The following is a 12,500-nucleotide window of genomic DNA, read 5'->3' on the forward strand; positions in this document are numbered from 1 at the left end:
ACCTACAAGTGATAAAGAGTGTTCACAGCTTTCGAAATATCCAAAACCACGATTGGTCATTTTGTTCAGCTTGACCCATCCATGGCTATTTGTACAACTTTCATTGTGCGGCTATGTCATTTTGTTCAGCTTGACCCATCCATGGCTATTTGTACAACTTTCATTGTGCGGCTATGTCATTTTGTTCAGCTTGACCCATCCATGGCTATTTGTACAACTTTCATTGTGCGGCTATGTCATTTTGTTCAGCTTGACCCATCCATGGCTATTTGTACAACTTTCATTGTGCGGCTATGTCATTTTGTTCAGCTTGACCCATCCATGGCTATTTGTACAACTTTCATTGTGCGGCTATGTCATTTTGTTCAGCTTGACCCATCCATGCCTATTTGTACAACTTTCATTGTGCGGCTATGTCATTTTGTTCAGCTTGACCCATCCATGGCTATTTGTACAACTTTCATTGTGCGGCTATGTCATTTTGTTCAGCTTGACCCATCCATGGCTATTTGTACAACTTTCATTGTGCGGCTATGTCATTTTGTTCAGCTTGACCCATCCATGGCTATTTGTACAACTTTCATTGTGCGGCTATGTCATTTTGTTCAGCTTGACCCATCCATGGCTATTTGTACAACTTTCATTGTGCGGCTATGTCATTTTGTTCAGCTTGACCCATCCATGGCTATTTGTACAACTTTCATTGTGCGGCTATGTGGTCTAGTGGTATGACACTCGCTTTCGGATCGGAAGGTCCTGGGTTCGAGACTCGCGCTCGGCGCATAGTTGAGTCCTTGGAAAAGGCTCTTTATTCACATTCTCTCACCGTACTCAGGTGTAAAATGAGTACCTGGCCGTAAACAGCGTTGTCTTTGTCCGAAAAATTGTAATATCGCCTTAAAGGTGTTACGTTCTACATGTAAACTGTTGCTGTTGACCAGGGACCCCTTGTAAAGCGCTTTGAGCACATTTAGTGGATATTGCGCTATATAAAAGCTCATTTTTTTAAAGCAGCTTGTTTAAGATCGTTATCCTAGTGATGCTTTGCGTTTATCCAAAATACTCACAACATCCGTCAACCTGATATAGCGTACAAACACACACAACTGTGTGTAACCTTGATCGTTTATTGTCTGATAGAATTTAGTGAGAAGTAATCTTAAAATGGCTGTCTAAACACAATCAGAAAGAGCTGAATGGCGTCAATTTCTTTCCTTCTAGTGTACTAAGAAGTCGGTGTTTAAGATACATCCAATCGTTGGACAGTCACACATCACGTGATCGATGACCGTTGAACGAACACTTGAATATAGAAGGAACGAATTTGACGTCACTCAGCTTTTTTATAATTGTTTTTAGACAATCATTTTGGTGATTTGTTCTCACTAATGATATCAATCAGACTATAAACGTTCAAGGTTACACATAGTTTTGTGTGTGTTTGTACATTATATGCGGCTGGCGGATGTTGTGAGGTTTTTTTTAGAGCTAAACGCATAGCATTATAATAGACATAATAATATATTGTAACTCTACTCCACCGCCTATAGATAGAACGAAAATGACTTCACTCAGGTCTTTGTTATTGATTTTTGTCATCCACGATTATGAGTGATTCTCACTAAACTGTATCATCCAGACTATAAAAGTTCATGGTTACACAGAGTTTGGGTGTTGGTCCGTCATACTTCCGGATGACAATGTTGTGCGCTTCTTAGCCGAATGCATACTATCTATATATATCATCATGCCGAGCATTTTAATAATGTTGACGAGAATGTATAGCTCACGAATGCACGCGCGAGATGTGCTCACATCGGCACTCTGAGACCGATAAGAATAATATGAAGTATGATGCCCCCCCCCCCCCCCCCAACCCCTTCTTGTTATCAACTCGCTTTGCCTCGCTTTTCTCATTTTATTATTTTTTTTCTTTCTTTTTACAACCGTTCTTATCTTCTCACGCCCGAGTCGAAGTGTAGATGTAGCACGTGATTTCCTGAGTGAGTACTTTGTGTGTGAGTGCGTGAGCTGGTTTTACTTTCGTGAGTTCTGATTCTCGTCTCACAGCTCAGGACCTCGTAATTTGATAAGTGTGAGTAGATTATAAAGTGTATGTATATCTTTCTGTGTGTGTGTGTGTGTGTGTGTGCGTGCGTGTGAGTGCATGTGTGTGTGTGTGCGTGTGTGTGAGTGTGTGAACGTGTGTGTGCGTGTGTGTTTGTGTGTGTGAGTGCATGTGTGTGTCTGTGTGTGTGTGTTTGTGTGTGGGTGTTCATGTATCCTGGGCATGTGTCTGTGTGTTTGTGTGTGAGTGCATGTGTGTGTGTGTGTGTTCATGTATTCTGGGCGTGTGTCAATTATGCATTTCATTATGAGTTGATTGAGTAGCTCAGATTCCCTTGTTCAACATTTTGAAGGCGGTGGGTTTTTATTGTGTGTGTGTGTGTGTGTGTGTGTGTGTGTGTGTGTGTGTGTGTTACGGATGTATGTATGTGAATATGTTATGTATGAGAGGGAGTGGAAAGAGAAAAAGAAAGAAATACAGAAAGATATATATATATATATAATATATATATATATATATATATATATATATATATATATAGAGAGAGAGAGAGAGAGAGAGAGAGAGAGAGAGAGAGAGAGAAAGAGAGAGAGAATTTCCCTTCATTCATTCGTCGTGTACACCTTTATCTTTAGAATCTCTGAGTCATCACTTTCATTGTCTTTACACCCCCCCCCCCACCCTCCGCCCTTCCACAAACACACCAACCCCTCCCCACTATCATCACCAAATCCTGCCCCGTTTTTCCCTCACTTTTCTTTCCCCTTCTTTTCCCACTGTTGTCAAAGTTTTAGCTTACCTCCCTTGCAATGTACTTTGAACAAAAAAAAATACGTTTCAAACAATTTGGCCAGAAAAGTTGTCCTTTAATTAATCGATTGATTTCAATGACCTTCATCTTCGCAAAAACTCTCTAACCCGGGACCTCGCGAGTTCTTCCTTAAAGTCCCAGGCTTGAGAGTTTGTTTTTTTTTCCAAGATGAGGCTCATTTAAATCGATCGATGTTTGAAGGATGAGTTTTCTGGCCAAATTTTGGAATATGTATCATTTCAAGAGAGACATGAACTCTTTCCTTACCAAACATTTTCAATGGTTTGACCAAAATGCCATGCATTCCTAACACTAAAATTGATTTATTTAAACGCAAAGCTAAGACCAAGAGCGTGCTAAACATACTTTTGCTCTACAAAATAACATTAAGTTCTTTTAAACTCGATATACAAGGATTTTTCTTCAAGTTTTGTGATGTTGGATAAAAATTCTGTGTTAGGAAAATGTTCACTGCATCTCAACCATTGTGACGATTTCCCTGTAGTTGGTAGGGAGAGGGTTGAGTTAACTGGTCAATCCATAGGACTTTCTCCCATGCCATACAATATAATATCCTGTTCCAACCTTTCTCATTCCTACTGATCCCCGTCAAAACCAGTTTTATTAACTCAACCCATAATTCATGGTTTTTACACGATCCATGGACTGGAGATGATTTCATTATAATCACGTCCTTCCCTCTTTGTCTCTATTCAAATACTCTGTTATAAAACGATAGCCGACCCACCGATGACGCGGTGGCTAACACAATCATTGGATTTATTTATCTGGTTTTTTAAATACTATATTTATACTCTTATTGTATTTCGTGTCGGCTGAAGAAGGGTTTTGATCACGAAACGTTCCGTGTTTGATATTTTATTCTTTTTTGAAGCGGAAACATTCAATTTTGTTTATTAAACAATTTATTGTGTTATAGTCTATTTAATTCTTATCATTTCTTAGATATGATGATAAGCTGTTATAATTCTGTCTTTCTGCTCTCAGGCCAATACACACACATACACACATACTCACACATGGAGAGGGAGAGCGAGAGGAAGAGAGAGAGAGAGAGAGAGAGAGAGAGAGAGAGAGTAAGACAGAGAGAGAGAGTGACAGAGAGAGAAAGAAAGAAAGAGAGAGAGAGAGAGGGAGAGAGAGAGAGAGTGTGTGTGTGACAGAGAGAGACAGAAAGAAAGAAAGAAAGAGAGAGAGAGAGAGAGAGAGAGAGAGAGGGAGAAAGAGAGAGAGAGAGAGAGAGAGAGAGAGAGTGAGAGATAGAGAGAGAATGAGTATGTGTGTACCTACATGTGTTCATGTGTTTGGTATTCTTTGTTGAGGTTATGTTATGGCAGCCCAATAATAATCAATGAAAGGTGATAACACAGAAGTGACGATTTAATTCGAGTTTATTCAATAAAACTCATGGTGATTTTCATCTGTCTAACATGGACAGGAAAAAGGCAAAAAGGAAGTGAAAGGAGAATCTATTATAAACAAAATATTCGTATAATGATAAATTCGCTCTATTATTCATGGTAATTAATCAATGATGGGATCATACTCAACACCCTCCCATGATCTCAGCATTGTGAGCATTTAACAAAATAATTGGTATTCATCAATATATATACCCTACAAGAAATACTAACTTAGCAAAATGGCATCTGTGCTTGTTACTTGTGCAATATAAAAAAAATATATCTACCTATACCTATTTACTGAAAAATTTGGAAATTAGTAATACAAATAATAAGCATATCAACAGTTTCATTGAATCAAAACTGTGTTAATTATTGTGTTAATGTCTAAAAGGACTTTAAGACAATACATTATATTTAAATTTAACATAAGTAGTAAATGCACAGAGTGACCATGAATCAAAATAATAATAGTAGTGTGATCATGAAGTATATTTGCAACTTTACTTTAAATCTTGAATAAATGATAGTAAAGAGCTAAAATAAAAATGGGATATTTGAAAAAAGGAGATAAATCAAACAAAAGTAAATTAATAGTAGATACTAACAGTATCATGCATGTTATTTAAATCATTTAGTTTTCTTTATGCAAATGAAAACAATTGGGTTATCTACCCCATAATAGCAGTTTTAAATTCTTGCAATTTGGCCTTAGAAGCAGGTTTTGTAAAAACATCAGCAACATTTGAATCTGTTGGTATGCAATAAACAGACAATCTATTCTCAGATATCTCATTTCTAATGAAATGGTATTTTATATCAATATGCTTTGATCTTTGGTGCTTTACTGGGTTTTGAGCAAGTGCAATAGCTCCTTGATTGTCACAGAAAAGAGTGAATTGATTTTCATTTAGATCTGATATTTCTTTGAGAAAAGATGTCAAATATTTTCCTTCTTGGATAGCTGAAACAAGAGACATGTATTCAGCTTCACAGGTTGATAATGCAACTGTTTGTTGCTTTCTGGATTTCCAGGAAATTAAGGGACCAGTTTCTGAAATTCTATAACAATATCCTGAAATACTTTATCTGTCCTGGGAAGAGTTAGCCCAGTCAGCATCACAAAAACCAGTAATTCTAAGCGGTTCCCCTGATTTCCTGAAGATCAATTTTTCATTAATTGTACCTTTTAGGTATCTTATTACATGTTTTGCCATTTTCAAGTGACATTGTTTAGCATTAGACATGAATTGAGATAGCCTAGTAACAGTGAATGAAATATCAGGCCTTGTGGCTGTCATGATATAGATAAGAGCACCAACCATAGATTTATACAATCTTAATTCATTGTTATCAAGTGGTTCAGAATCATGTTCATACTCAGATGGTTTCATTTCAGATGGAATGGCTTTAGGCTTACAATCAACCATATTAAATCTTTCAAGTACATTGTTAATGTAAAGGCTTTGGCACATTGTTATTCCCTCATTTGTCTTATCAAACTGAATTCCCAAAAAATATGAAACATTTCCAAGATCTTTCATTTTAAAATCTTCCTGCAAGACATTCTTGACTGAGTCAAGGTGACAGGGTTTAGCTGCAATTAGCAAATCATCTACCCATACTAAAATATAGATCTTTTTGTTTGGATCAAAATAGAAGCATGGATCATTAATTGACCTTACAAAACCTTCATTTGTCAAATGTTCATCAAGAGTGTTGTTCCAGTTTCTGCCTGATTGTTTCAGACCATATAAGCTTTTCTTTAATTTCAAAACATAATTATCACCCTTGACTATGAACCCTTTGGGTTGTTCTATATAGATTTCACAATCTATGGGCGCATTGAGATACGCAGCCTTGACATCCATTTGATGGATCTCTAGGTCATTTTTCATGACAATTTGTGTCAGTATTCTGATTGAACTCAGGCGTGTAGTCGGGGAAAATGTCTCAAAGTAATCAATGCCTTCAACTTGAGCATAACCTTTGGCAACAAACCGTGCCTTGTAAGTTTCTTTCCCTTCCTTGCTTGTTTTTATAGCAAATACCCATCTTCCACCAATGACTTTCCTGTCTTTTGGTAGAGGCACAATTTCAAATGTGTTGTAGATTCCATTTCAGAATTCATTGCTTCTTTCCATTTCTCTGCGTTGTCGCCAGAGATGGCTTCACAATAAGATTGTGGTGCATGGCTAAGACTATAACAAAAATGAGTATAGACATGGTTATTCATTTCATCATCACAATAATAATCATTAAGGTAATTTGGCTTACGCCTTTCTCTCTTCATGGGTACCCCATCTGAGGATGATGATGCTGATTGGTTGGGTGAATTACAAGAATGTTCAATGTCGTCATTATTTATTTCAATTTCATCAACCGTATCATCATTCTCATATGGTGGTGTCAATGGTTCAATGTAATCAGAATTGTTTTGTGACTTATCAATCAGAACAGTAATTTCATTATCATTGTCATCAGTGTTTACACATGGATTTGAATCAAAAAATTTGACACATCTTACTTTCCTTACTATTTGTTTCTCAGGTAGGTATACAAGATAGGCGGGGCTATCTCGGTCATAACCAACAAAAACGCCTCTTTCTGCTCTTTCTTCCAGTTTCTTTGGGTTTTGGTTCAATGTATAGCAAGTTTGGCCAAAAATGTGCATATTGGATATGTTAGGTTTAATGTTGGTCATGGCCTCAATAGGAGTTCCCCCTAACCTTCGGTTAAAACACCTGTTTCTTATATATGCTGAAGTCATAACAGCATAAGTCCAAAGGGACTTTGGTAATTTTGCCTCAATTAGTAAGCATCTTGCCATTGAAAAAAGCGTCCTCCAATTCCTCTCGGCCGTACCGTTCTGGTGAGGACTATGGGGGGCACTTTTCTCATGGCGTATGAAATTATCAACTAAAATTCTTTTAAACTCATTGGAAACAAATTCACCACCGTTGTCACTTCTGATTTTACACACTTTACCATAAGGCCTAATGTCAGATAGAAATTTCTTAAAGGCTTCCGCTGTATCAGACTTTTGCTTAAGAAAATATACCACTGTTAAGCTGGAAAAATCATCTACACAAATGAGTGAATATCTAAATTCTTGAGCTGCTGGTTCAACAGGACCAGCTAGATCTAAGTGCACAAGTTCTAGGGGCCTTTTTGCCCTGGTATCAGGTTGTCTATTTCGATTATCACACATTTTACCTAAAATGCAAGTTTCACAATCTAGGTTTGGGGATTTATCTCCAGAGATTTTCATTCCATCAACTTTGTTTTCTAAACTTATGATGTCGCGCACATTTGAATGTCCTAAAATACTGTGCCAAACATTGAGGGACTGATTGTTTATTTTTGTTTTCTTCAACATGTTCAGGTAGAATAGATTGTTTCTTTTCTCAATATCAAACGCATGTCCATCCATCTGAACGACTCCTTTGTCTTTTGAAAAATTAACGAATGCACCAGCTTGGTTGCAGCTGGAATAGAAAATATGTTTTGATCAAACGATGGATTAAGAGCGCATCTTTTAAAACAATTTCCCTTTTTTGACCTTGCTGATCTTCGAAATACAATTTAGCATCTCCTTGTCCCTGAACAATGTTTTTAGCTTTTGTCCCATCCGCTAGTTGAATGGTATAGGACTCTGGGTTGAACAGCTTGTTAAATCTTATGAACTTTTCACTTTCTTTTACGATATGTGTCGTCGCACCACTGTCAATAAGAATATGATTATTTTCACCACATGATGACTTGCTCAGGTTATTAACGCCGAATGTGAAATTATGATTTTCATAATTAATATCAGGATCTGTTGTTAGTGACCGTACCGACTGCTGTTTGTTTTCTCGTTTGAATTTGGACCTGCAGTATTTCGTTTCATGTGTATACGAATCACAAAAACTACAAAATTTTGGTTTGTTTGAGTTTGCATGTGGGCGAGGGTTGTTAGGTTGCCACGACTGTGGGCGTGGGTTGTTAGTTTGCCACGACGGTGGGCGTGGGTTGTTATGTTGTTGTCTAGGTTTCTTGAAGCATTCACTGGTATGGTGAGATTTTGTCTTGCAGAATGAACACCAGTAGAGTGCCTTTGAGGCTGTGGCTCAGCGGCCATTGACATAATTGAAGACGATGTGGTTTTATTATTGTGTAAATTCTCTTGGTCTTCGTAATTTCTGAGAAGAATTTTGAAATCAGCGAAATTTAAATCACTTTCTTTTTGATTTATTACCGCTGTAAACGCTTTGTACTGCGATGGAAGAGCTTTCATGATCATGGCGATCAGAAGACCATCACTTATTATTTCGTTCGCATCGCGTAATTGTGCAGCAATTGTTTCAGCTCTTATCAAAAAATCAGTTAAGGATTCCTTTCCAAGTTGTAAACTAGTAAGCTCAGTATAAAGGGTTATAATTCTTGGTTTACCCTTTGGGAGGTAATGTTCCTTTAGAATTTTCAGGGATTTTCTCCCATCATCGTTGCGTCTCTCATAATGAGGGACAATGAACGATCATCTAAGCATTGGATGAGCTCCGCGAAGCATTCTGCGTTTTTATCCGTATCTGGAGTTTCTTCATTGGTGAAGATGTGGTGTAGACCTTTAAGTCTCATAAGACCTAAGAACTTCAGGTGCCACATTTCGAAGTTTCGTTCATCGCCGTTAAAAATTGGTGTTTTGTAGGCTGCCATTGTCTTATATTTTGTTGACATTCGTTTGTTCGGTTATTTTACGTTCAGTATCCTTGTTCGGTTATTTTACCTTCAGTATCCTGGGCCCATAACCTGTTGAGGTTATGTTATGGCAGCCCAATAATAATCAATGAAAGATGATAACACAGAAGTGACGATTTAATTCGAGTTTATTAAATAAAACTCATGGTGATTTTCATCTGTCTAACATGGACAGGAAAAGGGCAAAAAGGAAGTGAAAGGAGAATCTATTAATCGGTACATAAACAAAATATTCGTATAATGATAAATTCGCTCTATTATTCATGGTAATTAATCAATGATGGGATCATACTCAACATTCTTTGGCATTTGTTGTATCAATAATATCCCAGACATACACCACGGTCCCTCTTTGATCCTATGAAATAAAATAGGTAACCAAATTCCCCAGTAGAATGTAAACACCAGGAAGGTGTCATGATACTGTATCTCTGTGATCCTGGGTATGGGCAACCAAATTCCACAATGCGCTGTGAATATCTAAGGTGCAATATTGTAATCATAGGGTCTGTGATCCTACAAATAGGAGACCAGTTTTTTTTTAAAGAGCTTTTATATAGGGCAATATCCATAAACGTGATCAAAGCGTTTTACAATGGGTCTCTGGCCAACAGCAACATTTAACAGGTATGACGGTACATGACGCCTGTTAGGCGATATTACAAATTTTTCGGACAGAGACAACGCTATTTACAACCAGGTACTCATTTTACACCTGAGTACGGTGAGAGAATGTGAGTGAAGAGCCTTTTCCAAGGACTCAACTATGCGCCGAGCGAGGCCCAAACCCAGGACCTTCCGATCCGAAAGCGAGTGTCATATTACAAGACCACATACCCGCACAAGAGAGTGTGAGTATCAGAGAGTTGTAGAATACTTTTGTATGTCTGTGATCCTGAAACGAAGGTCCCAAATCCTACATCACGGTGTGATTACAGTTGAAAACATGAGCATATAAATATAGCGCAATATCCACTACAAGTGCTTAAAGCACTTTACAAGCCCCCCCCCCCCCTCCCCTGGCCGAAATGACACATCACTTTACATGTAAGACGAGTTGTCATAAGGACACACCGATAGCTTTGTGCCTGTGTTGTAGATTAGACATAATTACAATAAACTCCATCTTTCAACAATAAAGAACAACTTTAATTTAAATAAAACATTTTCCTTCCTCACGCCTTCAATGACAAAACGTTCTATTATCTTCATTGTGCGGCTATGTGGTCGTGTGGTATGACACTCACTTTCGGGTCGGAAGGTCCTGGGTTCGAGCCTCGCTCGGCACATAGTTGAGTCCTTGGAAAAGTCTTTTTTCTCACATTCTCTCACCGTACTCAGGTGTAAAATGAATACCTGACCGTAATCAGCGTTGTCTCTGTCCGAAACAATTATAATATCGCCTTACAGGCGTCATGTCTTGTCCTAAATGATAAATCTTGTCGTTGGAGAGGGACCCCTTGCAAAGCGCTTTGAGCACGTTTAGTGGATATTGCACTATATAAAGCTCAATTTAATTCTCTTACTAACTGTGAGTAACGGTCGGTTACCGACCATTCTGTCTCTCACCAACTACACACGCTCCGGACACTCCCTCGTTCGACCCCGATACACGCAACAGTGACCATAATAGTGAACAGTTTTCACAACAGTCGAGTCCGGATTCCTCGAACTCCTTCGAGTAACTTGAGTGTTTGCTCTTATTATTCTTTGTACACACGGCTCGTCCAACTTTGGCTTCCTCCAACTTTTTTTGTTTTTTTTTTTTGCTTGTCCTGAGGAGTCCAATGAAACCGTGCTCGAGTGTCTGTCCTCTTTCTGGATTTGAATGGACACATGTATGAACGTCTTCTTCTGGGCCGCCGATTCATGGAGATTTTGACCACACGACAAGACTTTCCAAAAATACGTTTTTCTCCCTATTTTCCCCGAGAAGGTTTACTTCGAATATATTTACATATATATATACATATAAACAAAAACCATGAAATAATAGTGCTCGACTTTCAATTCCACTTCCTGATGAGAGCAACGCTCGATAACAACGTTGTAGAAGTCAAACAATCTTAATTATCTTTCAAATGTTTATATATATATATATATATATATATATATAATATATATATATATATATATATATAATATATATATATATATATATATATATTTATGCAATGTGTGTGTGTGTCTGTGTGTGTGAGAGAGGGAGAGGGATAGATCTATCTAATGTAGAAATATGTGTTTTTCGCATGTGTTCAAACATTGTGAACAACGCTCCCGGTCTGGAAAAGCTAATTGGAAGTGTTTGGGGTTGGTTAGTATTATATTATTATTATTATTATTATTATTATTATTATTATTATTATTATTATTATTATTATTATTATTATTATTATTATTATTATTATTACTATTATTATTATTATTATTATTATTATTATTATTATTATTATTATTATTATTATTATTATTATTATTATTATTATTATTATTATTATTATTATTATTATTATTATTATTATTATTATTATTATTGTCCGTAATGGTGGTATTACGATTATTGTATTTTTCTGTGGTTATTAATGGTATCAGTTTATTGTTTGGTTCCATTTACCATTTTTTTTCCACTTTCGTGTATTTTGTCATCAAATTGTTGATTTATTGGCGAAAGCCTAAGATTGAATAAACTTTCTCAAACAAACTTTCTCTCACCTTGGACAAAAGACAGACAAAGTACAAACAACCATAATTACTTGTCAATTGGGTGAAAGACGGACAGGGGAGATAACAATAACACTAGATTGACACTGGATTGTCGCCCGTGTGTATTTACAAACTCCAATCAAATCTCACGGGTGATCTGTGTCAATCTCGAATTGCTCTAATCAATCATCCGATACGGTCTGTGACCAATCAACCGTGACGGGATCTACTGATTCTACTGTCTGGGGGGTGAGAGTAGAGTAGAGTAGATAGACAGATAGATATATAGATAGATAGATAGAGAGATAGAGAGAGAGAGAGAGGAGAGAGAGAGAGAGAGAGATAGAGAGGGAGAGAGAGAGGGAGGGAGGGAGAGGGAGGGAGAGTAGAGAGAGAGAGAGGGGGGGGGGGTGGAGAATTACATGTTTTAAGCCTTAATGGCGGTATTGGAGGAGGATAATTTGCGTTGGAAGGGGAGGGAGGGAGAGAAGGGGGGGGGGGGGGGGGGGGGGGGGGGGGGGGTCGCTTGCCAATGGCACATTGTCCTTGAATGTCTTTGATGCAAGTCTTACAAAGTCTCACGTGACAATCCCTAAAGTATTCCAAATTGTAACAAGACCCTGGGAACATTTTACAAGTACGAATCGAGACCAACTGTTACATTCATTAAACTATTGATAGTATGCGCTTGGTTGACAAGCTCACAGCATTGCCGTCCGGAAGTAAAACGGACCAACACACAAAACTAGTCTGG

The 12,500-nt window shown here is 37.6% G+C and overlaps 1 protein-coding gene across 1 annotated transcript in view; it reads left to right on the forward strand.

The window, feature by feature from the left end:
• The window catches only part of LOC144957926 (uncharacterized), a 145,606-nt gene that overhangs the window by 67,513 nt on the left and 65,593 nt on the right, over positions 1-12,500 (forward strand). The gene's annotated exons all lie outside the window — the stretch shown is intronic.

The sequence above is a fragment of the Berghia stephanieae genome, chromosome 12 (genome assembly GCF_034508935.2).
Source record: "Berghia stephanieae isolate SIO BIC M18660-M18661 chromosome 12, UCSD_Bste_1.3, whole genome shotgun sequence".
In the NCBI taxonomy this organism is placed as follows: Eukaryota; Metazoa; Mollusca; class Gastropoda; order Nudibranchia; family Aeolidiidae; genus Berghia; species Berghia stephanieae.